The sequence below is a fragment of the Martes martes genome (genome assembly GCF_963455335.1).
Source record: "Martes martes genome assembly, chromosome: 10".
NCBI classification, from domain to species: Eukaryota; Metazoa; Chordata; class Mammalia; order Carnivora; family Mustelidae; genus Martes; species Martes martes.
Window position 1 is genome coordinate 98,454,393 of NC_137898.1, and position 26,908 is coordinate 98,481,300.

The window sequence follows — 26,908 nt, forward strand, 5'->3', positions numbered from 1 at the left end:
CAAAAAGCAGGCTGATAGGAAGGAGAACTGGAAGAGAGATTGGTATCTCAGAGACAGGAAAGATAAAAAAAAATAAAGATATTTCAGGGAGAGGAAGAGGTCAACTGTGTCAAATGTGGCTAATAAGCCAAATAGATGAGCACTGAGAACTGATCTTTGGGTTTGGCAAAGTGAAGGTTTATTGATGACCCTGACAAAGACTGTGGTACTGGAAACATTGGAACGGTGACCTGATTGGAATGTGTTCAAATGAAAAGAGGAAGAGAAACAGGGAGAATGAGAACAGACCTCTGTTACAAGGATTTTGCTATAAAGGGGAGGAAAGGGGGATGACTTTCAAGTGTAGGGTGTAAGCAGGGACCTTGCATATGGCCCAGGGACTGCGAAATCAAATCGGATGCTGGCTATATGTCCGGAGCAGGGTCTTGGAGGGCCCTGCTGATCCAGACTCTAACCTTCAGTTGCTGGATTATGGATGGTCCTGAAGGTGCCAGGGAAGGGTTTAGGTTGAAAAAAGTGGGAGTGGGGGTACTTGGAAAGCTCAGGGTAGTGAGTGCTTCCCACTAGGTCCAGAAGTATCTCAATACTTTTAACACTCAAAACAGTAGTACCAGCATGTTTTAGCTGAACATTGGCCTGGATCCATAAAGAGGTTTCCGTCTTCATTACCTTTGTTTTTTAAGAAGAGGATATTGCGGCATATTTTCATGTTGTTGAAATGACCAGAAGGGAGGGGAGATTTGGAAATTCAACTATGTGGGAGAACGAGGTGACAGTTATAGGAGATCCTTGAGTTGGTGAGTGGGGATGGGGTTAGCACATAAATAAAAGGGATGGATTTGGTGGAAACACAATTTGTTGTTGTTGTTCCTTGTAGCAAGAAGGAGCACAGAGGAGAGGGGCACAGACATGGGTGAGCTCTTAAGTGGTGGTAGAGGGCACATGAAATTTCTTCACTGGTTGCTCCCAGCTTGTCTGTGAAAGAGAGGAATTTTATTAACACCCCACAATCTAACCTTCCTCAAGATCACTATGCATCCACATTTTATCTGCGACTTGGTAGAATTCTGGGGGAATGCTGGCCGTTCCACCAACTTCTGATTCAGTGTCTATGTCTCCTGCCAGGAGATCTCCAGCTGTGGGATTTTGATCCCACCTCATTCCATGAATGATGATTGGAGCCCAACTTTCTTTAGTTTGCAGAGTGTGAGGACCCCTGGTCCTCTCACACCCTGCTTTGCTATGGAGCTGCCCAGAAAGGAAACATTTCTTGCCCTGACACAGTGATGCATCTGGGGCCACGGCAGAACCTTACTGACAGTAGGTATTCAATAAATATTTGTTGAATGACTATAGAAAGGGAGGGAGGGCAGGAAGGAGGGAGGGAAGGAAATTCAATTTGCATCTAGAAGGGAAACCACCAATCTAGCCTAGTTGCATTATGTTTCTGCTCAGGAGATTTACATCTTGTTTATAACTAATTCCTCTGTTGCACGTTTGGCATTCTAAGATTTTTGCCAAGACTCAGGAATACATCCAAAATGGCTGAAGAATGACAGTGTTTGATTGCTTGCCTCTCTCTCTACCTCCGAAGTTAATATGATAGTATCTGAGTGCAAAGGCACAGACAGGCAGGAATTTAATGCAAATTTAGCCAGGAGTCTAGTGCCACTTCACAAAATATTGATTAGGTGTCTGATTTGCTCTCCCCTGACAATGGGCCATAGGAATAAACCAATGAGGTGGGCTCAACCCCAGCTCGTCATGGTCATTCGATAAAGCCAGGCAGCCAATGAGGAGCAGCTACCTTTTGATTGGGCGAGAGGCCAGTGAGGGGGGAAACCATCTTAGCAACAGCAGAAAATATTGCACACGCCCTTGCACACACGCACAAACACAGACATCCTGCTTTACCACCCTGCTGCAGGGAACAGTCGCCGATTGTGTCTCTTAAGGCTTTTGTTTAACCACACTCCTGCTTCCAAAGGACCAGTTTCTCTTCACAGATCACACTGCTTACCTGGTCAGTCAGCCCATAATCCCTTTTTAATGGAACGCAGGAACAACACTCCTCTCTGTGCCCCCTCCAACACACATCTTATTAAGGGCAAACTTTGTCCTGCAGGTGGACGGCTCAGGCTGTGTTCTGAAACGCACTGTCCTGATCCCTTTCAGGGAGCCGGCCCATCTCTGTCCTTTCCCCACCCAACCTGCAGATGGGGGGCAGGAGGTGTGGCAGGCAGGGTGACTGCTGGACGGTCCTTTCTTCTGCTCCCTGCATGCGGCAGAGCTTTCCCCGGGGCCAGTGCAGGCCCCAGGGTCCATGGAATTTTCCTTACGGGCTTCCCCTTTCATTGTTTGTGGCCTTCCCATCCAGGGCCCAGGAAAGCGTGCCTGTGTTCAGTGTGACATCTGGCAATGTCTTTCTTAGCCACTGGGTTCCAAACATTTCAGCACTCCCATTTGAAAGGCTCCCCTCCTCTGGTCTCTACTGTGTTTTTGTTGCTTCCTGAGCTGCTGCCCTTGTTCCCCAGGTGCCAGGGCATGGGGGCTGCCTGCCAATCCCTGGTTTCCCCAAATTAGGAGCTGCCTTGGCCTTCTTGCCTCAGTTCTCTCCTCGCCCACCCCACAGCCTGGCTCTGATGGCAGCTGGTGATGGCAGGTAACAGGGAAGGCGCATTGGGGCTCAGCATCCTTCTTTCCTCCATGAGCTTTGCTTTCTCTGCTCTCTCAGCTCCTTTCAGCATGAATCTTTGATCCAAGAGCATCTGTCCATGATTATCCAGTCCTGCTGGTGGCTCTCACTCCAGTTTCCTGCTGACAGTTACAATTCTGTCTGAGTAGGAAAGCCCATCCGTTAGGACAACCCCTCACCCTCTGAGGCATGTGGCTGGTCTTTTATTCTAGAGAAGATGAAGCTGATGCAGTGTCAGAGGACTTTCCCAGCCCAAGAAGGATGCTTGTCTAGGAAATGGCAGCGAGCTGTTTTCTACCTTCCTACCTCTACACAACAAAGGGAGATGGTTTGAATTGGAAGCCAGAAGGGATCAAGATGGTCGTGAAGCATGAGTTTCTGAATATTAGGGTTAGCAGAACCTGGAAAGTATTATCCAGTGGGGCTTCAGAATTACTTTCTGCGTTCTCCCAGAGTTCTGTGGGTGTTTTCTCTTCTCTCACAGAGGCAGTGACCTAGACATGATGACAGGGTGGCATGGTATGGACTTTGGAGTCAGATTGGTCTAGATTCAAGTTGCAGATATGTTGCTGCCAAACAACATGGTGGTAACAAATTTCTTAGCTTCTCTGGACATTTTTTTAAAAATCTGTAAAATGGAAGGTACAGTATCAACCATATAGGTCTAAATAAATTCATGTAGGTACTATGCCTGGCTTAGGGCTTATCATGTAATAAGCATTCAAAAATGGCCAGTCTTCCTTTCAATTCTAGAACTCTCAGAGCTTCGTTCCATCGATACACTTGCGGTTACAGCATCGTTCCTTGATTTTTAAAAAGTGAGCGTCTACCTAGAGCTTAGTGCTGTGAGGTTTACATGCAGTTTCTGCCCATGACAGTTTACCCTGGAGGCTGGAAAAGAAGCCAGACAATGTATGTCACAGGGAGCAGAGCTGAGGCAGGCAAAATCGACACCAGTTGTCCACAGCCAGTAAGTAGTAGGAGTGGGATCCTGGGTTAGGATCCCCTCAAGAAAGCATGACGGGAAAGTGGGGACTTGATTAGAACCTTAAAGAACAGCTACGATTTGGATAAGTCGAAGGGGTGGAGTTAGAAAAAGGGAGCATCGTGGAAGTTGAGGTGACAGCACTGGCAAACCCACAGAAGAAGAACCGAGTATGAAGGTTGAAGCAGGAAGGGGGGGTTGCTGAAGGATGTCAGTAAGGGGCTCGGGCCCTGGAATTAGGTCTACCTTGGTTTTGGTTCAGAAACTGCCACTTGTGTCCTCGTGAGTCAGTTTCCTCAGCTGTAAAATGGGCATCATGGTAGGATTAAATGGTACCAGAAGCGGATAAAACGCTTCGGGCATGTTTGACTGCAAAAACCATGCTTTAACCCACGCATGCAGCCTTTGTAACAGGACCGCCAATCAAGTATTATTAATGTGAGACATGAATAGATAAAAGGTAATAGCTCCAAATGACGGTCGCGGGACAGAATTTCCTGGGCTGCTGTGGAACTCCGTGACAATGACCTCTGGTGTTCTCCCAGACAGCTGCTGATACCCACTTCTCCCTCTGTGGGTTGTGATTCAGCACTTAAGCATTTTCCCTTTTATCTCCCCATTTGCATGCTCAGATTAGACATGGATTTGGTTAGACCTGCATCTGTTGAGACGGCCAGCCAATAATAGAAGCCCCATAGGGACTAATGCCGTCTGGTTTCAGGAGTGGGTCTAGCGAGTGAGGTCTAGGTCAGGAAGCTATTAGCTGCAGAGTCAGGGAATATATTCAGCTGTCATCACTTTTTAATTAAAAATAGCCTGGTGGCACTTGCATTCCACCACTGTGTTGTAGAGAGCGGAACACTACGCTCTCCCCTACAGTGGGTCCTCCCACAAAACAGGACACCTGTGTTCTCTGTGGTCCCAGGTCTCTAGAGCTTGCCCAGAGACCATGAGAAACCTAAAGACCACTTTAGGAGGGAACGGGTGCAATGCATACATACCCTCTTCCCACCTCTACCTTTAGTAATGGTAGGTTGGTGATATGACTTAACACCATTGAAATCTGCAAATGCTATAAATCAGGGCTTCTTCCTTGATGGAGAGCGATATGCCAAACACTGACCATCACACCACTGGGAGAGAGGTAAGGTAGACCCCCAGCTGGCAATTACTAAGAAGACCCTTTCAAAGTAGGACTTTTTTTTTGACACTCCAGGTTTGGTCCCCATTTCCCATCACATTTAAATCCATTTCTCCCATCACTTATATGGACAAGAACCTTTAGAACTAATATGCCATCAGTTTAAGAACCCACTCCATTAGAACGAAGTTCAAATCCCTGCTCCTGAATTACCTGTCATATGTCATATACCTTGTCTACTTTGTGAAGCATTGGTTTTCTCATCTGTAAAATGGGGCCAAGAATGGAGTCAACTAATTAAATTCACTGGGATCATCAGTAAAATCTTTCATGTGAAGGATTTAGTACCATCCTGGCATGAAACAGTTATGAGGTAAACATCACGTACTTTATTTGTCTCAGACTTTATCATTCTGGTTGTGGGACATGGTAAAAAAACTGAGCAGGTATAGAAAAGTGGGTGTTATGGAGCTTGTCATAAATGTAGAAGTCTGATAAGGATGTTATTTGACACAGTTCTCTGAACCATGTAACAGTGAAGTGTACCAATCGGGGGCTTCAGCACTTAATTAAAATGTTTAATTTATTACTCTGGTGTTTTTTTTGCATTTAAAGATATTCATGCAAAACAAAATGCAATGCAGTTCCCACTCTCTTAAACTAGCATAATATACAAATTATATATTCAGCATCTTATAGCAGTATGCAAATAAAATATCTACGTATTTGTAGCTTCATCAACACAAAACATTTCTTTTGTGCCTGTTTTCTATAGGCACACCAGAACAGAATGATTTTTGACAAATACGGTCAATTTCTACTCTTGAACAAATCTAATTTATACTCTTTTAGGGTTTATGGTAGAAAAGAGAACACTGAGATCCCTCTCATAGGTAGGCAGACAGACAGATGAGAGAAAGAGACAGAGAGTGCTATAAAGCCAAATAAAAATTTTTGTACCAAGAGCTAGTTCATAGAAATGTGAAGTTACTTACCTGCGTGGTGAGCTAGATAAAATTCATTTTGGATGAATGTGAGTTAGCCTTGTTGGAATCTTGTACATGAGCTAGTAAACTTTGATTAAATCTAGTTGCCTATAGTGACTAATTTTAATTTGGTTTTCTTTACAATGCAATTTGCTTTTTCAAAGTTAGCCAGACCAAAGGTGGGGGTGCCAACCAGCAGAGCCCAGTGGCAAAAGTCACTCAACATTTACCAGCCTATTTACTCCAATACCTGCCCCCTGATCGCACTGGTTCTAATGGCAGCTCTAGAATCAATGGTTCTCTACAAGGCTCTTCTGTGCAGCATGTCTGTACACTTTCCAGTGAAGAATCCCTAGCCAAACTGCAGGAGAATCACCCAGAGTGCTTTTAAAAATGAGGATTCCTTGGCCAAAGTCCAGTCCTATAAATCAGGCAGATGGGACCCAGGAAGTTTGCATTTTATCATGGGCTTCAGATAGTTACTGTCCACACCAAACCATGGCTTTTGACATACTTCATATCCTCGGCCTCCTTATTCCTTCTACTGCTGCCTGAGTTCAGAGTCTCCTCCTGGCTCGTACAGAAGGCTCTTCATCAGTCTCCTAGTTATCCTCTTTACTATAATAAATATAAACTGAATAAAATTCTGATCTTATAGTGCCAGATCCTTCATAACATCCTACAGTAGGGTATTTTCTAGAGGATAATTTTTTCTCTTCTCTAAGACATATAAGACTCTTCCCAGCCTTGTCTTCCGCCACACCGACTCAGCGGTCACTTCCACGCTGCCACCACAATGATAGCTCTCCTAGTTCTCTGGACACGCTTGGCTGTGTTGTAGCCCCGGGCCTCTGCTCCTGTTCTGGCATCTCGCCAGAATGACCTCCCTTCCACCCACTCCTGGCTCTCTGACAAATACCTACTCATCTTTAACATAAGAACAGAAGAATTACCTCTTCCATGATGACTTACCTAAACCTGTACCTATTTTTGTGCCCCCTGCCACCTCCCTCTGATCGGTGTTTTCTTTGATGACAGCGCCTGTACCACTCTACTGCAGTATTTGGGCTTTTGTTTGTTTGTTTGTTTTTGTTTTAAAAGATTTTATTTACTTATTTGAGAGAGAGAGAGTGTAGGCAAGAGAGAGAACAGGAGCGGGGGTGGGAGGCAGAGGGAGAGGGGTGAGAAGACTCCCTGCTGAGCCAGGAGCCCAATGGGAGGTTCAATCCCAGGACCCCAGGATCATGACCTGAGCCACCAAAGGCAGAGAGGCTTAACTGACTAGCCACCCAGGTGCCCTCCACTGCATATTTACTGACATGTCTGCCACTCCCTTGAAGGCACAGCTCATGTCTCCTGCCCTTGGTATCTGAAGGAACATATTAATGTTTTCCAGAGTAAGTGAATGAACCCATGAACTGTACTCAAGGGAGTTTCAGTGTATGACCAAGCTGAATTTGCCACTCAAGAGCTGGCTGTGTCATCTTTTAGTGATGTACATCTTACTAAGTTTTAAAGATCACAAGAAAAATGAAACAACTTGGAGTTTCTCATATGTGAGCAGAGTTTCCTATATGTGAGCAGGGTCAATCCAGTTTGAGTAATAAATACTAAAACTGGATGAAGCCCACAAAATGCTCCTTCCCTCCAGGACAGGGAGATGAAAAAGGGAGAATGAGGTAAATTAAACCAATGTCTTTGTTATATAAATCTCAGGGTAAATTTGGGTAAATGAGCAATCTCTGTGGCAAATGTAACTGATCTTTCTGAAGAGTTATTTGATTTACTTGGTTGATTTAATTTCGTAGCAAATGAAATCTGAAAATACTATCCCTGAGAATACTTGCTTGCTACAAATCCCTTCTCTTATCTAAACCTCATTTATTTCAATTAATTTCCCATCATTCCTTCTCTCTGTCTACAGTGTAATTTGGGTATCTCCCAGTTTTCTTTCAAGGGGACGGTTCAAAGATCAAACACAAAAAGCCGAAGACTTGCTGTTCTACCATCTAAGGCAATTTCAAAATCAACGATTACCCTCATGGGTTGCAGGTGGGAATGTAAAATGGAACAGCCGCTTTGGAAAACAGTGTGGTAGTTTCTTAACATGCTATATGAAAACTTAGTATATGACTTTAATCAATTTCACGCCTAGGAATTTACCCAAGAGAAATGAATATCTGTGTCCACATAAGGACTTATGCATGAATGTTCACAGCAGCATTATTCAGAATAGCCAAAAAGTGGAGACCACCCAAAGGCCCATGAACTGGTGAATGGGTAGACAAAATGGGGGTGTATCCGTACAATCAGATACTACACAACAACACAGAGAAATGGAATATTGGTATATGCTGTAACACAGAACCTTAGGAACATGCTGAGTGGAAGAAGACAGACATGAAGTACTCATATTGTATGATTCCATTTATATAAAATATAAGAGAAGGTAGATTTATAGATATAAGGCAGAATAGCAGTTGCCTGGGTTTGGGGGTGGGTGGGTGAGCCAACAATGAATACAGATAGGCTTGAGGGAATTTTGGGAAGTGAGTGAAATGTTTTAAGACTGGATTGGAGTGAGAGTTGCCCAATTCTATACATTTACAGATCATCATTGAATTTTAGTTATAATGGGTGAGTGCTACTTCATGTAAATTATACCTCAACAGACCTATAAAAATGGTTGACATTGGCATCCTGTTATCTTCCTACTTTTATTTTAGTGATATTACAGTTTTAAAAATATTCCCCACATAGTGGGTTTTTTTTTAAAGTGTTTAATCACAGAATCTAGATTTTAACTTGGTTTCTTTCCTCTTCCACAACCCCCTGAAACCCTTCACCTTTATACCAACGGAGATAAATTCAGACTATAAAAACTTTTTCTCCTTCAAACTAATTAAGCTCTGGTGACATCAGCTGTATTTGCAGTGCACCTGATTAAGGCCATGATGCTAATTAAATTCCTGAATGATTAGAAATGCAAATTACCAGACTTGGTTCTACAACAGGCATTGCTTGTAGGCTCCAGAACAGTAGAGGAAGTAGCCCACCTCATGTCAGGTAATGGAATGCTTTTGAGTCTAATCTGAGTCTAATGGGAAAATAATATAAACTATGATAATACAAACTATAATAATATAAACTATGGGGCAGTATGTCATTGGTAGAGGCTGCATGTTTCTAGGTGGCTCATAACCATGTGAGCTCATTGAGAAGTACTGTAGTGGGATAGAAGGATCCCCCCCCCCCCAAGTTTTGGAGTTCTATGGAACAGAGTTCAAATCCTTTCTCTGACACTGGCCAGCAGTGTGATCTTTGGCTAATTATCTAATTTCTCTGAGCCTGTATATCTTCATCTGTAATAGGGGATTCAGTTATCTATTTCAGAGGATTTGAGGGCTAATTCAAAAAGATTACTTATATCTCTGGGCCTAGCATACAGGAGGCATATAATAAGTGGAATATATTCATGGGATAGCTTAGATAAACCGACTCTTCATTTATTTGACAAATACTGAATGCCAACCATACATTTACTCCTTCCATGCAACAAATATTTACCATATTCAACTTACTGTATTCCTGGTAATATTCTTAGTGTGCAGGATACATCAGTGAATTTAAAAAGACAAAAATCCATACCATAGCAAAGCCAACTTAGATAATATCTATACACATAATAAATAACTAGATTTTATGATAGACTACAAAGAGGTATATCCTATGGAAAAAAACAAGGTGGGGGCAAGGAGGATCTAGAATGATGGAGGTGGGGGAAAGGATGGGTTGCGATTTAAGGCAGTGAGGGAGGGGGTCACTGAGTAGGTAAAGAATGAGCAGAGCCTTGGAGGAGATGTAGGGAGCCAGCACTGAGCAGCAGATATCTGGGGAAGAGCCTAGGAGGCCCGGTAAACAGCGTGTACAAAGGTCCCCAGGAGGAACATACCAGACACCTTCAAGAAGTACCAAGGTGGCCCATTACCATGGCAGACACTAGTTGTACAGTGATAAATGGAGCAGTCAGAACCAAGTTCAAATTCTGCCTCTGCCACTTACCAACTCGGTGATCTTTAGCTAATTGTTTAATGTCCCTGAGCTTATAGCTCTCTCCATTTATAAAATGAGATTGGAATATCTAAAATCTGTTTCAAAGGATTATCTGTCCCCGAGTATTGAAACATTTACTGCGAGTCATTTCTGAAGCTAGAATCTGCAGATTTTGCTTTAGCAGAACAGGAACTTCTGTTTGATTTCTGTTTGGTTCTGATCCATTTCGTTGCGTAGGGCCATCTTCTTGTCCTGAGCCTATTCCAGAACTCCGGCATGGTTGGTGGGGTATTGAGGAGGTGGGACTGGCAGGGATAAAAGTCCTGTTTGGAGACATAAAAAGGGATGAGAGAGATAAGCCTTAATTTATTCACTCAGCCAATAGATACTGAGTTTCTGCTGTGTGACAGGCATGGAGAAGAACCATGTGGAATGTGTCAACGAGTTTGAAATACCAGGCTGGCTATAGGTTTTATATATATGTAAATATGTGTCTGCGTTTGCATGTACGCGTGTAGTTTATCAACTGTGCACCAAAGGTGATTCAGATATTTCTGGAATGTTCATCAGAGACTTCAAGTGAATAATGTGTTGGAGGTCGAAATAACAGAGAAGGGACATGGTGGCTCCTTCAATGTCAGTCCTCTTGAACTTGTCTCTTGTCTCTTGTCTCTAGCTGGCTACGAATGGTGTCACGGAAAGAATTCTGGATTCAGAGTTGGAAGACATTGCTTAGGTAGCCATCCCTTTACTTTTTAGCTGTTTTGTCTTGGGCTTGTCATTTTTTAACTCCCCTGGGCTTTATTTTTTTCATTTACATAATGGAAATAAAACTTCTGCATCATGTGCCACCTAAAATGTCAAAGGTCCAATGAGGAAATGGATTTGAAATCATCTGATAAACTATTGAACGACAAGGTGAGGCAAGGTACAGGTCTTCACTAAAGAGAGAGGCTGATGGGAACTGGGGAATGGTCAATTACCAAATGTGGGAAAGAACGGTTTTGGCATTTCTCCACAGAGTAGATATTTGGTGCTAATTTATGCACATTAGTGAATTTTGTGCTGCAGGGGGCCCCACTCCCTGGTGGGTGTGCCATCCGTGACAAAATCAAGAAAACCACGTACCTTAATACTGTGATCCTTCTAGGCAGGGATGAGCCTGAAGGAGACAGGCTCTTGAGGGCCACCTACTTGGCTGACAGTTCTGCTTGAGAATACCCTACGGAAGCCTAGAAAGTTAGATGAATAGAGAAAAACCTTACACCTCCCCCCGCCAAATGGTTAAGTTCATTTTTCACCCCAGCTTTCTAGTCCTCTGGGTTCTACATCCTGGGCACGTAGGAATATTGTCACTCCATGGTAAATGGTGGTATTGGGCCCTTCTTTCCAGCCATCTGGGGGTGGCTGAGAGTGAGAAGGGGAGAGTGGCATACTTTCAGTGGGAGAAAAACACTTTCACGAGTCAAACTTAAGGCACGTTCTTGGAGAAAAGAGAATGATTCAGGAGAAAGGCAGCCAGATGCTCTGTAGAAGCACATGTCTGATCATAGCATACGTTGAGGGTGGGCAGGAAAGAATTGCCAAATCTGAAGAATGATTGAACCCTCATTGTGGGTAGGACTCAAGTAAACCATAGATTCCTGTGCATCTCTGGTCCCACTCTCCAGACTGCAAGCCATTCCTCAGGAGGGGTTTTGCATTTTGCTCTGTCTCTGACGCTCACCCTGGGGCTTGGTCTTCACAGTGTCTCCAGATATGTTCTTGAATGGAATGGTGACACTGGCCCTTTCCACACACCAAGGCTTCCCAGGGAAGGAGGGGAGTCCCCGAGTCTTCTGTGGGTAATTTACCTCAGTGTTCCATACTTCTTGACATTTGGGGAAGATTTTCATTTAATTAAGAGACTAAAATATTCCTCTTCTTTGGTACCCATTAATTTTGAGTGTGCTTGTTGCATCAACAGTGGGCTAGAAATGGACCAGAAAGCAGAGCTTCCCAGGGGCCCTGTGACAGGCCTGGGGTGGCTAGAGTAATTTACAAGGTGTTTTCTGAGATATGGATGGTTGCAACTTTCTTGTCATGGTAAAATATGAAAAAACAATTTTGATAACATTTAGACATTTTCAGTTCTATTTGAACATTCATTGTATGGCTTCATCTATAATCTTCTTGACTTTGGTAAGGAGTTTTTGAGTCCTGAAGGTCTTTGAATGGTCTCCATCACCAGAGTGTTTAGGTACAGCTACAAACAATCCACTTCCCCCTGATTTACCTGTTAATATGTACTGGTGTCTTAAAAACAAAAACAAAAAAGAGTCCTGGTCCTAGTTCATTTATGTTTTGGTCATGATATGTCATAAGTGATGTTCTTTGTTTGGCCTACAGTGTAAAATGTTAGGGATTTCTTTTTTTCTGATTTAATTTGCTCTTATATTTTATATTTTTCCTAATAATGTAAGAAGCATATGTGATTTTAATCTTTGTATCTTAAAAATCAGGTATCAGGTACTCCTAAATAGAAAATGATTTATTTTACTGGACAGTGTTTTAGAAAGTCCATATTTAATGCCTTCCATAACATTTTATGACTATAAAAGCAATGAATAAAATTTAATTATTTGTATGCCGAAGTCTCAAATAGAATCTCCCAAATTCTTCCCAACTTATCCCAGTTACACAGTTATCATAATTTATTGTGTGTGTCATGATGTGAAAAAGGTAGGCAACACAAGTGTAAACGATCCTTTTAAGCAACTTTTCGCCCAGTCTTTTGGACTGGATAGAAGGGGGAAGAAAGCTAATCTTGGAGGAAAGGATTTGGTAGAAGACTGCGAGATGTTGTTATGTTCGCTTTTAAAGTTCCATTTGCTACAATAGTGAAATAAAGAGGGTAAGTTAAATTTCAGGATGTTTCACAATGATGGACGCAGTCTGATGAGATTGGATGTGTTTTTGCAGATTCCTGTCTTGCCAGCTGGATCTCCCTTGCTTCCTGCAGGAGAGAGGGGGTTGAAGGAGCCAGCAGGAACTGAGAAGGTAAATGTCACTGCTTCTAGCCTGCCATATTTTGAAATTAAACATGGATTTAACAGATTTCAATGTGGCATAGTCATACAATTCATACAATTCATTAAACCACGTTTAAACGAAAAGTAAGTGATAACCCTCCCATTTAAAAATAACTGAGCAAGTGTTTTTATATTAAACTGAAACACTTCATGTATTGAATAATACACCCAGTATGGGAGTAAAAGCACAACGTGGATCCGAAACTGACCTTAGATTACTCTTCCAGCTCGTTAGAAGTGTGCGCAAGGGACGCCCCCTTTTCTTCTTGGAGGGCTGGGGAGAGCGGTCAGGGCTGAGAAAGTGCACCTGCAGCTTTGAATGGCCCTCTTGGGGCGGGGTCAGGGACAAGGCGTGAAGTCTGTGGTCTCAGGGGTCAGGTTGCCATATTGAGTAAATAAAAATACAACCCATTCAGTGTTGGGGCTATACTTCCATGAAAAAAAAAAATGGTTTGTTGTTTACCTAAAATTCTAATTTAAGCGGGCATTCTGTCTTTAACTGGCAACTCTGTGTGGGAGGGAGTTGCACGGAGAGGGGTCTGGCAAGAATATCAAGAAAAGAGGAAGTCTACAGAGTGATGGGTAAATATTAGGGTAGGGGGGTGGAGATAACATGATTTCTAGGTCATGCACTCAGAACGAGATTTGTACAGAATTTCTAAGGAAGGAGAGGAGCAAGGTCCTGGTCAGGGAGGCCTTCAGATGATATCAGTACTGATGCTTGAAGACCAGAAATTACTCACGGAAGGAAGATGCTGGGGGTTGAGGAAGGGTTTTCCAGGCAGAACAAAGCATGCGCAAAGGCACAGAGGGATAAAACAACACCAGTATCCACCTCTGGGAAGTCCTTCTTGTCCCACTCGGCGGGGGGAGGGGCGGCAGTTGTCCTTCCTTGCTTTGTGCTCTCCTAGCCCTTTATTGGAGACTGAATCCCCTTCTACTTTCTGCTGTTGAGACGTCTGTGATGCGGGGACCATGGAGTTGCAGGTAGGAAGTTATGGGACAGACCCCAGACCCATCATGTGCTGTCCTAGTTGGGCCGTGCAGCCAACGAGGACGTGAACCTAGTTGAGCAGACCTCACTTTTTGCAGAAGATTGAGAACAAGCACATGAAATGTTCCAACAATTCTCCAAGCAGTGCCCAATTTGGGTATATGTATATGTATTTAAGCAAACAGAGAAAATTGATTTATACGACATCAGAGCTGAAATACCTAGGAGTGTTTCCCCACCAGAGAAGTAAAAATATGAAAGCTAGCCATTTGGAAATGGAAATCAAATTGGTTACATTCCCTAGGCTTTATCTGCAAGCCGACCAACACTGCCTAAGTGTACGAAGTGATTTCTCTCTTGCACCACTCGGCAGGTGACTGCCTTTGAATGTTATTTTTCAGAGAAGAGGTTGTCCTGTATCTTGCGTGTGATGCTTTTATCCCTGTGCTTAGAAGCCTCACCTGCTTTAAGTTCTTCAGCTTAGGGTGCTGAGTACTCAGATAAATAGGACCGTGCTTTCTGCCCTTGGGGGCAGAGAGGCTGAGGAGTTTGGGTGTGTGTGGAAAGGAAAACTTGCTGGCCGCCCTCTTCCCACGTCGGTGTGATTCAGAGGTAAGGACATCAAAAAGATGGTTTCCCCTAATAGCTTTGAGACATAAGTAAATTTCCTTTTTATTTAAGAATGCTATTTTCCAGGGGTACCTGGGTGGCTTTGTCGGTTAAGTGTCTGCTTCTTAATTTCAGCTCAGATCTTGATCTCAGGGTTGTGGGATCAAGCCCCAAGTTGGAATCCATGCTCAGTGCGGTCCACTTGAAGATTCTCTCTCCCTCTCCCTCTGCTTCCTCCACCAACCCCCTCTTTTTCTCTCTTAAATGCATTTAAAAAAAACTTAAAAAAAGTCCTGTTTTCCAGAGCTGTTCGAGCCAGAATAAGTGGTTTTTGTTGTTGCTTTTATTTTGTTGGTGGTGAGGAAGACTATGTGGGGGATTTTACTTCACCAGCAGCTAAGGGTTCTGAGTGGTGGGAGTCTTTCAAGTCTAGGAGGGTTTATCTTGCCTCTGTACATTCTTTTTCTCTTTCCTTCTCTTTGCGCATTTCCTCCTAGTGCTGGCCATCCAAGGATTGGACTCAGACTTCTGAGGACCTACCTTGGTGTTTCCTTACCTGAGGAAGAGCCCATATCTGGCTCTGCGCTCCATCTGGGAGCGTAGAGAGCCTTGCAGAGAGCCTGGTCTCCTTTGCCTTTCCTGGCCCCAATGCCTCCCTTCCGGGAGGAGTGAATACCATGCTTGCTTTCTCAGGGGCCCACTGAGGGTTGGTTTCTGCTCTCCTGCGCCACCTGCTGTAACCAGCTCCAAACGCAGCCTGCCTGGTCTCCAGCCCCAGGCCCCCAGCAGGAGCCAGAGCCAAAATCTCAGACCAAGCAGATGTTACTGAGACTGCCAGCTTTCTGTCCTGGTCTTATCTGGGCTCCCTCCACTGGCTCTCTAGATCAGAATCCCAAATGTCCCCAGATGACTTGCCTCAAGTCACGCAGACCCTGAGCTCCTTGGCCAGAAGGAGGGAGCCTGCCAGTTTGGGGGTTGGTGACCAGCAGCTCCTGCCAGGTTCCTGAATCATGTGGTCAGGGGAGGCCAGCCTCTGCCCGGCAGTGAAAATGCAAATGAATTTTTTTCATAATGTCAATATACACATGGCACTTGTCCTTGAATGGGCTCTCCAACACGTCTCCAACATGTTCCCTGATTGGGCCACTAGTTTTTTCGCAATTTGCTCAGGAATTAGAAACTTTGCTTTGTTTTTTAAGCACCCTGGACTTTTCTGTGTTCTCAAAACTTGGTGATTCTAACCAAGGGACCATAAAAAAAGTAGGGTACTGCTTTTTATTAGCTAAACTAAGTACCCTTCCCCTTATTTCCTATTCTAGGTTGTAAAGCTCTTGATATGGGACTTAGGCATTTGTTTATTGACTGTCATTACAGAGTCTGGAACACAGTAGGTTTTCACGACAGATTTTTGGAAGTCCTTTTCTATTTGTCTATTAAATGTAAGACCTGTCAGGCCTGAGACTCAGATAGTTCATTCCTGATTTAAGCCTGAAAAAATAAAGCTGGCTTGGTAGAAAGAAATGATGAGTGATAGTAGTGATTTCTACTATTACTCTGATAAGAACAAGGATGTAAGCAGCTGCTGTCTCCTGAGGTTAGAAAAAGTTGCAAGGTATTTGTGCAGGAGACAGGTTAGATCTGAGATAGAACTTCCTGAGAAGTTACAGTATACTCTTATAAAAATACAAAGGAGGGTTTATCCCAGCAACTAGTCTAGAGATAGAAACACACCTGTTTAGTTCAGTAAACATTTACTGAATTCCTAATTATGCCAGCACCATACTGGAAGCTGGAGTTAGAAAGATTAATAAAGTCCAGTTCCTGACCGGGGGGGGGAGAATGAGACAAATAGATAGTTTCAATGTCATTTCTTCAGTCCTAGGAAAGACGTATACCTGGGCTGTTGTGGGTGCATGATGAAGGGGCACTAATTCAAGCTATGTAGTCAGGGAAGGCTACCTGGAAGAGGTAATATTTATACCGAGTTTTACCATCGGGTGAGAGATATCTAGAGGAATAAATGCAGTCAGTGCGTTCTAGGAAATGTGGGTAGCTAGATTAATAGATGTAGAAACATCTTTAGATCATAGAAAATCCTTTCAGTTGTTCTGAGTTGAGTCATCTGGGAAATGCTGTTGTCCCATAAGAAATGTCTTATAATCCTAATGGCGAAAGGGGGGCTTGGTTTTCTGTTCCATGTTTGACTTGTCACCTTATTGGGACAGCCTTTCATGGATTTAGAAGGTTAGAAAAAGTAAAGGAGGGAATCTTGTTTTCCTCTGCCTCCGAGGGTCATGATCCTTCAAGCAGCCTCTCTGCTCCAGGGCACATTCAGAGCTGACATGTCCATGATTCTTCAGATCCGTTGTGTTTGGGGGCTGCCTGCAAAGCCATGGGATCCAGGAGGCCACATGAAGGAAGGCTAGGGCTGAGGCCTGCCTGCTGGGTCAGAGAAAAGAAACAGACTGCTACCTAGAAACTCTCCCAGCAGCTACTTTCTGAATCACCAGGCCCCATCATACAGATGGGAAAACTGAGGCTGATGCCCAGTGGCGCTACCTCCCAGGTCCTAGGGAATAAGAGGCAGCTCCTGTGTATTCATTTAGCTTCTTGTTTCTTACTAATGTGCTGCAGCAAATACCTCAGGGTGGGAACCTGTGAGAGGCCTTTTTCCCAGAAAGAAGTGCTTTTGAAATGGCAGGCCAGTCAGTACTGGCCTGTTTCCAGCGGATACCCCGCATATTGGGCCGGCATCGTGGGGTGGGGGTTCCCAGCCTCCTCCAGGGAGGTCATTCAATCCCAGCCATGGCAGCTGGTGTCCTCCATGCCCTGGACCACCATCAGAGAAAGGAATTCGAGGGAACACAAAGAGTGCTGCCCGTGGCTGCAGACCTGAGCCCTCCACGCCCACTTGCCCGAGGCGGGCCCCAGTGGGGCTGGTGCCAGGCGCTGTGCCACTTCCCCGCCCCTTCCTGGGCCCCTTGGCTCATCTGCTGGCTTTCAGAACTGCAGCCCTCCTGAATGGGTCTTTGTGTGCGCCCCAGGAGCTGGCTCCGAAGAGCCCTGATCGAAATGCTGGACAGAGATGTCTCCTCTGGATCCAGGCGTAGCTCGGCGCGGTGCCCGTCTTGTGGGAGGCAGGCCTTTCTTATGCCGCCGTGTTGCTCCAGATCTGGGACCGAGCCGGGACCCTGACGAAGGGGGGAAATGTTCTGCACCCCTGCACAGAGGGGTCGTCGGCAGGGCCACGGGGATGCCGGGGGATGCCAGCGCCTTGGTCGGCTCCCCCCGAGCTCTCTTTCCCGTTCACTCTCTTTGCTCCGTCGCCCCCAGAGATGACTGTGGTGATGTGAGTTCCAAGAGCCTCCCTTAAGTGAACCCTCTTTATGTGCCAGGCATCGTGCGGAGGCTTTTATCCCATTGAATCAACCCTTCCCTGCAATCCTGTGACATACATCGTCTTACTGCCCCACTTTACAGGTGAGGAAACCAAGCTTGGAGACATGAACCTGCACTGGAAATTCTTTTTTTTTTTTTTTTTTAAAGATTTTATTTATTCACTTGAGAGAGAGAGAGAGAGAGCATGAGTCGGGGTGGGGGGGAACAGGGGGGAGGGAGAAGCAGACTCCCTGCTGAGCAGGAAGCTGGACACAGGGCTCCATCCTAGGACTCAGAGATTGTGACCTGAGCCGAAGGTAGAGGCTTAACCATCTGAGTCACCCAGGTGGCCCTGCACTGGAAATTCTGAACACAGATTGGGTGGGCCTCTCCCAAGGAGGGTAGCTCCCTCCTTCTAGCCCTCAAGGTATCTCTTCCAGACAGGAGTCCCTAAGGCCTCTCCATGCTTGGCTACTTGAGAAAGCACCATACTCCAGGGCACTGGCAGACTCGGGAGACCCCCAGGGAAGCAGATTCTGGGTCTGGCAAAATGCAGACAGCCTCCTGGCCTTCCAGAAGGCGCACTGTGTTTACACTGTCATCCCTTTGTGCCTTTTTTTTTTTTTTTTTAAACCAAGGGTAACATTTCGTTTTATAAGATAAGAGAAGCTATGGATGTCAGGAAAAACTTGAGGGTACAGTTGCATCCAGAAAATTTTGCTGCAGGTCCCTACCCTCCCGCCCAGGAGATAACATGGTGCATGAGGGCGGGAGCATGGGATTCCTTTCAGGAGCTGGTGCTCCCAGCTGGTCTACCAACCGCACTGCTCTGGCCTTGCGTCCTGCCGTGGTGATGGGGATAAGAATTAACTCCAGGTGTTGGGCTCTGTGGCATTCTGGTCAGGTGGAAATGTAGGCACAAGTTTTGGTTTTAATTTTTCTCTGGAGATAGTTATGATGGTAATGATAACCTCTATATTCACCTACCTCACCTCTCATACATCTATGGCAGTGGTGGCCACCCTGAGAGGTGTGATCTATACCTTTTTTATGGAGCCAAACTCCATGACCCTTTTGAGGGATGGAGATGTTAACCATGGCTTTAAGAACCGCTCTGTTACCTAAGCCAAATGGCCAAGTGGGAAGGGGTGTGTTACTCCATTTGCATAGAGGCTCTGAGCAATCGGTAGTAAAGCAAACACACAAAAACAGCAGGAGAAACACAGGTTAGGTCTTAAGAAGAACTTCCCAACTGCGCAATGTGTTGAGATAATCAGGCAAGATTATAAGATGGCCTCTAGAGTTTGTGTTTTTGTTTTGTTTTGGTTTGGTTTTTTGTTTTTGCTTTCTAGGCTAGAATGATTATAGTCCATACAACTTCTGGGGACTGGGGAAGGAGTCTCATAGGCCTTATGTAAAGGGAGCCCCCTTTGGGTTAATCTTCCCCACATGACAAGAAACTCTAGAACTGGGATCCTCAGAATTGTGTGTGATATGCTGTGTTCCACCCCTCCCTGTGAAGAGTTAACGTCCGCGGCCAGCCACTAGTGCACCAGACACAGAAAGGGCCATGTTGTAAGGATGGGCAATGTGATGGATTCACTGTTCCATGCATTATTCTCCAAGTTGCTTTTCGTGACCCTTTATGCATTGCTCTGATATCCACTCTATTTCCTCGAGCATGTTCCTCCATTAAACCATTGCTATCATCATGGATTATTATTAGAGTCTAACGGTGGTGATATATGATAAATACTTATGGTTCAAGTAACTGATCTGTAAGGGCAGCAGAGGAATGCCCATCACAGTCAAGATAATAGTCTGTAGATGATGAAGTCCCTAAGATGTAGGGCGTTGCACACGCGAGTCACAAACGTCCCTTTGTATGTCACCATTCTTTGGTGTTTTCCTTGGGAGCCCCTTGTTTCTTTTTGACTTTGCTAGTCTCATTTCTGAGAGTGGAACTCACTGTTTAAACAACAGTTAGAGGTAGCAGATTCAAGAGCCTGAGAGATAACTCGGGAGATGTCGGAAAGGACTCCCTGGTTGTGATGAGGAGCATATATGGGAGAGAAACCCACGTGGGTAGCACAAATACAGTCCACCTCAGGTGCACGGGCTCCATGAAAGGGAGGAGTTTTCTGGATCTTGGTCCTTTATTCACAGGGTAACATGGGAGTCACTGGACAACTTAATCTTTATGAACAAAGCTGGCCATTCATTTGCTGGACTTTGGTCAGTAGGCAGTGCAGAGTCACTGTGTTTGGACTCTGACCAGTGGGCAACAGATCTTCACCAAGAGTTTGAACGGAAGAGTGACAGGATCGGGGGCATTCATTGGGAAGGCTAAACTGAAAGTCGCACGTAAAATGGATTACAGTGGGTAGATACAATTACTGGGAAACCAGTGGGAAGAGATAGCAAGAGCCCAACAGAGAAAACATGAGAACTTCACCAAGGACAATTGCAGCAGGAATAAAAGAAAGGGATTAATGCAAGAAGACGTGGAGGAAGAGTGGTCAGAGCTTGGCAACTCAGCAGCCACAAAGGAGGGCTCAGCCAAGGGAAGAATGAACTCTGCCACGGTCACTAGCAGAGTCCCCAGGGAGCCACTGGGCGCTTGTCCAATGGTGGGGAGTGGGGGGTGTAATTGGAAATTCTGTGTTTTTCTCACTGAGAAAAAAGGAGGGATCAGCAGTGGCCTGTTAGCAATGCACCCTTACCCCCATAACCTATTATAATGGGTGGAATAGGTCCTTGATGAAGGGTGAGTCAAGATCAGAAATAGCATGTTGGACACAGGTTTGCATTTTCACGATGGACGAAGCCATTGTGTGGGCCCCATTGCCGCTGCTATTGCCCCCCCTCTTAATGGGGATAGTATCTAATACTTCACTTGCTTTTTGTTAGTGGGGCTCTCTGCACACAGAAGTGGAGAGAATTCCACAAAGAACTGAGAGGAAAACATTTAACAGAAAATGCCATGGCAACATCCCGCATGAGCAACAATATCAGGTGACTTGTAGTGTTTTAAATTCCTCCCCCTTTCACTTTTCTCGTCACCATTTCCCGACTCATAAATCCAGGGCTCTGATGCCAGATTTCCTTGGCTTTAACAGTGAAGTGAGGAATGACTTGCAATTAAGTTCTGTGTTCACTGCTGTTCTGCCACCTGAAGACAGAAGGCCTTGGGAGGTGGAGTGAACGTGGCATCTTACTGGGCTCCACAGTTAGAGATTGTAGCATGGGAACAGTGGGCATGTCCCCAGGGCCTCTCCGATAACCTGGCGGCACATTCTTTTATGCTAACTTCAGGACAAGAAAGAATATTCTTTGGATAGACAAAACCCAGATGACTAAAGCTCTTTCTTTAAAAGAAAATCCTTTAAAGGGGAGGGGAGGTTCCTCTTTCTATGATCCAGGTTGGTTTCTGTCCAGGGACCTATGAACTCCCCTGAAAATGAACAGCTTGCGAGGGTCTAGCTGTCTTCTTTTTCTTTAATTTAATTTTATTTTTTCAGTATTCCAAGATTCATTGTTTAGCTGTCTTCTTAATTAAAGACAAGAGATCTGACATTTCTCCTACCCCATTTGGTTTTCCACCTTGAAAGCTGCCTTTAGCCCAAGATGGTCTTTCTTTCCTTGGTTGAAAATGCTCAGATCTATACTTCATTAACTGATACAGGAAAACTAAGCATCCCTATAGTTAAGTCAGGCGAAGTTCAGTCTGTGAAAGTTCCTCCAAAGCACAGGATTGTGGTTACTTCCCATTGCCAGTCCCCAGGGGGCCTGGAGCTTCTGGATGAAACAGATCTGGGGCTCCCAGGGAAGGCCAGTCTTATGAGGGGAGCCAGCATTAACCCTCTTGCTCATAATGCCAGGCTTTTGGATAAGGGCGCTGAAGTCAGCTCAGGGTCCTCCAACGTATTTACCCATCTGAGAGTGAGCTTTGCCCTGATTTCTTTGTCTTCTAAATTAAAAATGGTGGTTGATCTCAGAACCCTTTTGTTTCTGTTTGGGTAAGAAAGTTCAGTACTGGATGCCTACTCTAGGTATCTCTGGACATGTGCAAGTCATCTTGACCTGTAGGAACAGTTCAGATTTTCCTTTCCAAGAGAATCTGTTTTTCCAGTCTGAGAATACCTTCGGACTCAGAGCGTGAACCTACAGTGCTCTTGCCTTCATTAACCGTGAATTGATGCCAAGAATTGAGGACACACTTCTGTAATCATTCTGTTGTTGTTCTTGTTGTTGGAAGGCTGCTTGGCTGATCTTGCAGGCACCTCTCAGAAGCAGTCAGTTCTCAATGATCTGCACATGGATTACATGCTTTGTGAATTATTCATGGATAATTTTAAATTCCAAACGGGCTGTGGCACTGCTTGACATGCTTCCATTAAGAGATTCCTCAATGTCCTCCTTTGAGCTAGAGATACCTAGGGAATGTGATGCTTTCTGATATTAGCATAATACAAAATAAACCAGGACCTAACCTTATTGAAAAGCCATCCTATAAAAACTTGCAAATCAGAAAAAAAAAAAAAAAAAAGGCAACTTTGGAGCAATCCCCTTGTGGAACTGGATTATTTCTGCCTAAACACATCCCTCCATGATTACATATGGCCCATCATTTCTATACCGACTCCGTCTTCCTTCCCAAACCAGAACTTACAAAAATGTAATTGCAATGTTATGAGAGGGTATTGACACATATAAATTCTTCTGCCAACTCTAGATCCCATGAGGCTTGCACTAAAAGCTTCCCTAGCCCTTTCTCAAAACAGTCTTCAAGGGAGTTGACTCTGAGCCATCTTGTCCATCTTTGATAGCATGAAACCCAACATAGCAATGTAAATCCAAAGTGAAAATTCATGCCTCCTCCCATCTTCGGTAAAAGCATCCCATGCTTACTCCACCTTAAAAGTGGAACGTGCCCTTTTTGTGTGCAGAAACTGCCCAAAGTGGGCCCCCTGATCTTTCCAGGGAGGGAATGTAAGCAGATCCCTGAAGAAACTACTCGACTCAGCAATTTTAGGGCTTGTTGTAATTGGCCTGGCCTAAAAGAACTCAGCAAACTGCGTGTGTGCCAAGGAAAATGCAAATGCTTCCCTGAAACAGGCGTTTAGGGTGGGTGAGAGAAGAAGGCTCATCTGTGAACCCATGAGAAAAGCAAGACAGACAGAAAATTCAGGAAATCAGAGAGGCTCCTTAGGGACCATTTCTTTCACTTAGCCATGGGTGGTGGCCACACCAACAGAACTGGTCAGACCAGGCAGGGCGAGAGGGGTCGAGTGGGGGAAGATCTTGAGTAGGAGGTGTTCTTCTTCCATCATGAGTCTTGCTTGTTTCCCTTGAGAGGTGGAGCTCGTCTTCTTGCCCAGTCTGGCTTCCCATGGATTGCCTCCATGGTCCCCTGCTGGACTCAGCATCCACCACCATCCTCTGGAGCCTGGGAAGTTGGTGGGGGTACTGCCTACTCCTGACTCTCTATGGCTTCGCACGTCTCTTTTCTGTAAAAACTAGAAACCCAGTTTTGTGTGTCTGCTATTTTTCTCCACGGCGCCCTGGCATTCTCTCCAGTTTCTTTTACGCTTGGCTGCCCTCTCCTCGTTTCTCTTTATTTGTGACCTCCATGAGAGTGGGCCCCCGTCGTCCCGACTGCACATTCCTAGTGCTTACCGTGGCCGTTGGCCTGTAGTGGTTACTAGGCAAATGACTGTTAATTGACTAATAGTAACTCAGATTACTATGGGATATTTGACAATGTGATTTCTTAGTAGCGTTTTATTTCTGTTTCTGTGACGTAGCCTGAGCATATGGGAGGTGTTTAGTCAACAGTGGACGGATTCAGATTTTTCTGATGAATGAATAGTCTTCCACAGCCAAAAAGGTACTCTTGACCGCTCTCCTCTGAAAAATGAGCTAGTCAGGGTCAGCTGGGTGGTTGAGTTGGTTAAGCATCTGATTCTTGATTTCAGCTCAGGTCCTGTTCTCGGGGTCATGGGATCAAGCCCCCAGTCGGGCTCTACTCTCATTCTCTCTCTCCTTCTCCCTCTGCCCTTCCCCCTGCTCTCTCTCTCTCTCTCTCTCTCAAATAAATAAATAAAATAAATATTTTTTAATAGAAGAAAAATGAGCCGGTCAGAGAAATGGAGAAACCAAGTCCTGTGATGAGTCGAGCTTCCTTGCTGCCTCTTGCACTCACACCTTTTCTGTGCCTAGGTCTTCCTCCCCCTTATCAGGCAGCCTTATCCCCACCTCTCGCCATCTCTTGAGACCCAAGGTGGTCTTGGAAGCAGCTCACGTATCTTGGACCTCCCTGGAGGCTCTCTCTTCACTTCTTCCAACCTTGAAATTCCCCTTACCAATCTCCAGTTTCTCTTTCCCCCTCCATCCCTAACCTCCATGTCCTTTCCCTCAACCATTTCATGCCCTCTGTCCCCTCTCCTCGAACACAGGGGCATTCTTGAACGTGCTGTTTTTCTCATCTGCCACCCTCACCAGCTTTCCACTTGAATTTACAGCCCTGTCCTGGGTCCCAGCATGCAAGCTGTTCCAGACACAGGCCGCCTGCCAGGACCTCAGAGCTCACGGTACTTCTTCCTCACCCACAGTTTTTACCTTGTTTAGTTATCTTGCCTCTAGTCTTCCATCTCCCACCTTGCACTGGGAGGCTTGCACACGCATGCAGAAGATAGTATAACACACAACAATTTCACCTGCACTTTTACCAGTAATGTGTAGAATTAGAGGTGATAACTAGAGATTTAACTAGAGATGATATTTTAAAAATGTACTCTAATGTACTCTAATTCTGACTTTTTAAAATCCTGATTCACTTTAGGTTCTGTATTTATACTAATGGTACCGTTTTTCTTTTCCGTGTTTCCTTGCCTTGCTGGTGCATTCTGAATGTGTACCTTTTGCTCACTCCACATTAGAATGGCCTGCAATGAAATTAGCTTTGGAGGTGGCTTTCAAACCGAGATCAGGTGGTATTCAGTTGGGGGAAGATATGGAATGAATTCAAACAGGAGGGGTGGGGGCATCCAACAAGACGACTTCTAAACCTCTTTTTTAAAACCTGAGATTGTCCTTAAACTGAACAGAAGTAGGAGTTTTACCTTTTCCTTTGTGTTGTCCCCTCTATGGAAGGGCATTTGCCCCACCTAGGAGGTGCTTAAATACTGGAATTAGCTGAGACAGTGAAAATAAATAGTTCTGTTCGAGGGAGAGAGAGGGCAGGGCAGCAAGGCCACTCTGGATGGAGATGACCTTTGAACGTATTAGGTCGTGAGATCCCTCCGTAGGAGTCAAATGCTTTGTGTGCAGAATGCACGTGTTTCTTTTGTCCAGCTTTTCCTTTCAGGCCTCAGGTTGATCATAGAACTAGAGGGATCCCCAAGGGTGGCTGCAGTCCCATAGGTCTGTGTGCATGGCCCCCTCTCCTTGACCAAAGAACTTGCTCTTCTAGCCTTCTCCAGACAGAGAGTGATCTTTCCAGTCTAGGGTTGAGCTAGCAGAATGTTTTCCTTTTAGTGAGCCAAATAGCACTCTCTTTGAAATTTCTCCCCATTGGCTCCAGTCTGTTCCCTGATGCTCAGCAGAGCAAAATCCCATCCCTTTTCTGAGAGCCCTTTGGACAGTGGAGGACAGCCATTGTTTCGATCTGGAGTTTTACCTTCATCTGCCCGAACACTTCCAGTGTTCCCAGTTCCTCATATGTGATTTCCGGTCTTTTCTATAATCTGGTTCCTCTCCGTGGACTCCATTTTGTCTAGCACAGGGCCAGAATGAGGTGCTCCGGCCAGCCCTAGCAAGACTCTTTCTCACCCCATCCATCCTCCTGTTTGTTCTGCAGCCCCTGACATGGTGCCCATCACATGCCCGACCCCATGGTATGTTCTCCTTGAACAGAATCTCCGGGCTTCTACTCCATCCTTCACACCATTCCTATCCCCCAAAGCCCTCAGTTCTAGATCCATCTGCATGAAAGGGGTTTTTGTTTGTTTGTTTTTGCAGCTTTCCTTGAATTCTCCAAATCCTCATTGCTGTTTTATACTTGACTTGAGTTTATAACGAAGTGTAAGTGTCTTCGGGGCTGGTTGCTTTTTTTTCCTATTTAGCCCAGAGCCCAATATAGGTCTGAGAAACAGATCTTGAGTCTGTGTTCTGGAACCATATCACGAATCAACTTATCATCCTCCTCCTTTTGGTGGCACATAGCTCCCGTTGTCTCGGGTGTTTGTTTTGTCTTTATGCCTCTAGTGTCTGCATTGCTTATGGAAAAAGAGCCCGTGAGGAAGGTTTTTAATACATGGAGCTTTATGGTTTTATTCCAAGCTCGGTCTCCCCGCGTGACTCAGTACAGAGCTGCCACCAACATCAAGGAGCGAGTGGAATTTAGTAGGGATCAGTGGGAAGCAGCTTGAGATTGGTTTGCTGAAACTAATATGGGATGCTTTCGGTTGACCCCCCGGCCAGAGTTCCCTTGCCAGGACAGCTAGAAGAGTCGATGAGGCAATGTGATATGGTGAGAAGAGCTCTCGGCTTAAACAGATTTAGGTTTGATCCCTATCTCTGCCACTTATTTCATGGTCTGTTAACCAGTGTGACCTCAGTTTCTCCGTCCATAAAATGGAGTTAACCTAACCTCACAACCAAGGTCTCAGAACTGGTATGATGGTGGAATGACGTCACAGGTCACAACCCACGTGGCGAGCTCTGGCCAGGGCGCTGCTGTCCTTCTGCAGAGTGTCTTTATTCCATCCCTACTGCCAGTCCCTGGTTCTGGGAAAATAAGGAGCCCGGTAACAACCCCAATAGGCCATTGGTTGTTTTGACATTCGACACGATGACAAATTCTCTCCAGCAGGCTGTCTGGGACTTTCTATCTATGTCATACCCAGCGCACTGTCCTCATGGCGGGGGAGTCAGTCAGTGCTCCTAATCGTGTCGCTCATGGCCCTGCACTGGTGAAGGTCAGTGAGCATCAT

At 45.1% G+C, this 26,908-nt stretch overlaps 1 long non-coding RNA gene across 1 annotated transcript in view; it reads left to right on the forward strand.

Annotated features, from left to right (window-relative positions):
- LOC308351413 overlaps nucleotides 1–26,908 on the forward strand; it is a 143,994-nt gene that overhangs the window by 70,996 nt on the left and 46,090 nt on the right. The window contains exon 4 of the long non-coding RNA XR_013967580.1: nucleotides 12,822–12,899. This is a non-coding gene — a long non-coding RNA (uncharacterized lncRNA). The remainder of the gene's footprint in view (nucleotides 1–12,821; nucleotides 12,900–26,908) is intronic.